This window comes from Ceratotherium simum, chromosome 7 (genome assembly GCF_057802395.1).
Source record: "Ceratotherium simum simum isolate JZ-2026a chromosome 7, ASM5780239v1, whole genome shotgun sequence".
Taxonomy (NCBI): domain Eukaryota; kingdom Metazoa; phylum Chordata; class Mammalia; order Perissodactyla; family Rhinocerotidae; genus Ceratotherium; species Ceratotherium simum.
In genome coordinates, this window is record NC_141906.1 from 75,406,386 (window position 1) to 75,409,348 (window position 2,963).

The window sequence follows — 2,963 nt, forward strand, 5'->3', positions numbered from 1 at the left end:
CATCAAACTGTTTTCCTAAACCAAAAAACTAAAACCTCTACACTGAAAGACAATTGTATACAATCCAACAAAGCATAGTCAACTTTCAAAACAGAAAAATTTTCACATATTTCATGATTACTGAAATAAAAATAATAATATGAAGTAGATGAAAAGTATTCTTTGAAGAGTAGTAGACTGGAAATCAGGAGCCTAACAGTATCCAGGTTTTACATTAAGATGCTATATGACTTCGATCATTAACTTCTCTGAGCTTTGGTACCATGTCTATACAATAAATATACATTGACGATCTATTATGTGTCAGTTTCAAATTCACAAAGGTAAATATGAAGTCTCTGCCAAAAGAAGCTTAATGCATAGTGTTTACAGCCAGAAAGTAGATTATATTTTATAGATTTTCTATAACCTGCTCTATCTGTGAAACACTGACATTTAAAGGGGGCACATTCCTGGCCAGTGGAGGATGTAAAGAAAGGAGTAGAAGCAGAGCATCAGATCCTGATTCCAATAGCACATTATAAGTGGCAGATAGAAACTTCCCAATGGCACAACATCACACTAGTGTTACTTTACTTGATCATTTGCAGAACCATTTACCTTTTTCCAAGAGAGGAAAAGAAACTCCATAATGACAATGCAAAAAGCAGAGATAAATTTATTCTTTAATGTTATTCTTGAACAGGTAAAATGGTGACAAGGAGAAGAAATTGTGAAATGATGAGGAAGGAAGATCTACTATTAAAAAATTGAAGACAAATGGAGAGAAGACTCAAATCTCCTTTGCCATGGTAACAAAGATATAGCATAAGAAGGCTTTCACTTAAACTATTGTAATAAAACAAGAGAATCTATCAGTCCTAAACTACATGTACAAAGACACTGCTTCTGATCAACACTTTCTCCTACTCAGGGTTTTTCTCAGAACAATTTTAACATCTTTGTTCCTCAAACTGTAGATTAAAGGGTTCATTGTGGGAACCATATTAGCATAAAAGACAGAGGAAATTTTTCTCTCATCCATAGACCCAGATGGTTTGAGATACATAAATGAACATGATCCAAAAAAGAGAGAAACAGTAATTATGTGGGAACTGCAGGTGCTGAAGGCTTTGGACCTGCCCTCCATGGAGCTGATGCGGAGCATGCTGGAGAGGATAAAACCATAACAGACAAAGATGGGAACACTAGGCACAATGATGTTGATGCCCACCACAATGAAATTTACCAGCTCATTGATGTAGGTGCTCATGCAGGAGAGCTGGAGCAGAGGGAGGAGGTCACAAAAATAATGGTTGATGGTGTTTGCATCACAGAGGTTAGTCTCAGCATGCATCCAGTGTGGGCCATGGCACCAGAAAATGCCATCAAGTATGAAGCAAGCATAAGGCTGGAACATACTTTAGGGGACCTGGTAACGTTATACAAAAGTGGTTTACAGATGGCCACATAGCGGATCATAGGCCATTGATGTCAGCATATAGCATTCAGAAATGACAAAAAAAGGGAAAAAGTAGAGCTGTGTCATGCATCCCATGTAGGAGATAATATTCTTTGATACAAAGTTAGGTGTATTTTGGGTGTAATCACAGAAGAATAACAGAGGTCTATTAAAGACAAATTAAACAGAAAAAAGTACATGGGAGCGTGTAGGTGTGAATTCAGCCCAATTAGAGTTATCAAACCCATATTTCCCAGCACAGTGACCATATACATTACTAGAAACAGGAAGAACAGGGGGAGCTGGAGATCTGGTTAGTCTGTTAATCCCAACAGAATGAATTCAGTCACAAAAGAGCTATTTCCAGGAGCCATTCTTCTTCAAGGGGATCTGTGAGTACAGGAAAAAAAGGGTTACGTTAGAGGAAAACCCAGCTCTTCCCACAGTATTTTGTCCTACAAAAGAGTATATATACGCCAGGAATATCTGAGACTAGCCCAATCCGGACCCATAGAGTCTGCCTTTCCCATTATAATGATACTGAATGACACTAATTTTCCCTCTGTTAGAGCCTTTAAAAGCTAAACATACCAAAGGGCATCATTAACTTATTCTATAGAGGGAAGGCCAGTGCTGCCATTTGCAAACATGACTGCTGAAAAGGGAGGTGTTCAACCTCAACAACCTGATGCTGGCATCTAATGCAGATTAGACTTGGTAGGTTGGAAATGAAGAAGGTTGTTTCTAATCCAAAATGAAGGGACCAATGTCTAGGGGAGATTAAGTTACTGCCCCATGTCACGAAGTAAAAGCCATAAATGTAGAGGACTGTGAGTTCCATCCAAGGGGAGGGAACTTACTGACTGAGAAACTGCACCCTCTGAGCCCGTTAATGTTTCTAAACATTCCCTGTTTTTTCCTGGAACAGATGCTACCTCCAGTTTCACTTGAGTCTCAGAATTGCATAAAATGGGAAAGAAAGGGCCAGATCTTAGATCTCAGGAATTTCATGACACAACAAAAGGGACATTCACATAAATGGGATTTAGAAACTCACCATCCTTAGGCCAGAAAAACTCAATGCTTCCTTTATTTTTTTTTTAATTTTTTGTTTATTGCAGTAACATTGGTTTATAACATTGTAAAAATTTCAGGTGTACATCATTATACTTTTATTTCTTCATAGATTACATCATGTTCACCACCCAAATACTAATTACAACCCATCACCGCACACATGTACCGAATTATCCCTTTCACCCTCCTCCCTCCCCCCTTCCCCTCTGGTAACCACCAATCCAATCTCTGTCCCTATGTGTTTGTTTATTGTTGTTATTATCTACTACTTAATGAAGGAAATCATACGGTGTTTGACCTTCTTCCTCTGAATTGTTACACTTTGCATAATAGCCTCAATGTCCATCCATGTTGTCACAAACGGCTGGATTTCATCCTTTCTTATGGCTGAATAGTATTCCCTTGTGTATATATACCACAGCTTCTTTATCCATTCGTCCCTTGA

At 38.3% G+C, this 2,963-nt stretch overlaps 1 pseudogene; it reads right to left on the reverse strand.

The window, feature by feature from the left end:
- Positions 1–892: 892 nt before the first annotated feature.
- LOC101393405 (olfactory receptor 8B3-like) lies at positions 893–1,815 on the reverse strand (annotated as a pseudogene).
- Positions 1,816–2,963: the final 1,148 nt, after the last annotated feature.